Here is a 1,347-nt window from a genome sequence, read left to right on the forward strand (position 1 = left end):
GGACGAACCCAACCTCGGGGACGACTCTGGGAGTCGCGCTGCAGCAGTGCAGCCTGTGTGTGCCCGTGGCGGACCTGTGCCAGGGGAGGTGCCACGCCCAGGCAGGCAGCAAGAAACCCTCACGCGCACACTCCTTTTAAGCGCACGCTGCCCTGGCCCCGATTCTACAGCATCCGCCCTCCACAGGTCTCCGGGGGACCGCTGGTGGCCCAAGCAGCCACGGCCTTCACCCACGTGGCCTACCGACCCGCCTGGGGGCTGGAGCCAGGCCCGCTCCAAGGCTGTCGGGCTCCCAGCTCCGCGCCAAGGCCCGAGGGGCCTCTGTAGTGCATTTGCTTCTGCGAGAATCCCACCCCCACAAGCAAAGCCAGCAACATCCGCTCGAACGGCCGCCCCAAGGCAGCTGAAGCTGCGAGTGCTCCGTGACACACTTCCCTCCCTGCTGCGCACACACACACACACACACACACACACACACACACACACACACACACACACACACACGGAGCGTAACGATAGTGTTTCCATAACAATAGTGTTCCAAAGGAATCAAAATCCAGCTTCCGGCTGACACTCAACAGCTACAGTGTTTCCAAACCTCTCTTCCGGTAAGTGCTAATTGCCAAAAGGAGGGAGGGAGGGAGGGAGGGATGAGAAAAAAATCCTACGCTAACAATTTGCCGAGGGGATGCTGAACCAGGGAGCCTGCTGCGCCCAGCCGCTGAGGGCACCCGAGCGGAAGGGGCCGCCAGTCTCCTCTCTCCGCGAACGTGGCAGGAGCGTGGGCATTTCCAGTGTCCCTCTGTTCCCAGAGGGAGTCCCCCCCGGCCCCCGTGCGCGCACAAGTCCACAGTTACATTCTAGCTTTGCTCACGCCCAAGCTGCGCTCGATCGCGAGCTCCGTGGTCCAGGCGGGGGGCGGGGGCGGCGACGGGAGCCGAGGCGCCGACGTGCCGCTCCGAGTCCTGGTCCCTGCGGGGCGGACAGTATCTCCGCGGCGGGACGAGCCTCGACTAATCGCCTGTGGAATGTGAGCGGGGTTTTCTCCACGGGCTCCGCGCCGGGATCTCGGCATGCACAGGTTGAAGGGTGGTTCCCAAGCGGTCCAAAGGGTCCCGGCCGCGACGGTGCTCACGCGAATGTCTGCAGGTTGGCTTGGACCAGAGCTGATCCTGCTCCGACGGCGTCAGCTGCTCAAAAGGGGCCCCCTTCCCTCCCCGCACACGGTGTCCATCTCGAGCCAACCCGCCCCGCGCCAGTCTGCGACGTGCCTCCGACGTGCTCCTGCGCGGTCAGACTGCCGTCGCCGCCGCGGCTGCCACGGGGTGTGGGGAGAGAGGGAGTGCA

At 65.0% G+C, this 1,347-nt stretch overlaps 1 protein-coding gene across 1 annotated transcript in view; it reads right to left on the minus strand.

Annotated features, from left to right (window-relative positions):
• Positions 1-1,347, minus strand: part of ARHGAP35 (Rho GTPase activating protein 35) — a 66,249-nt gene that overhangs the window by 5,723 nt on the left and 59,179 nt on the right. The gene's annotated exons all lie outside the window — the stretch shown is intronic.

This window comes from Alligator sinensis, unplaced genomic scaffold (assembly GCF_000455745.1).
Source record: "Alligator sinensis unplaced genomic scaffold, ASM45574v1 scaffold107_3, whole genome shotgun sequence".
NCBI classification, from domain to species: Eukaryota; Metazoa; Chordata; order Crocodylia; family Alligatoridae; genus Alligator; species Alligator sinensis.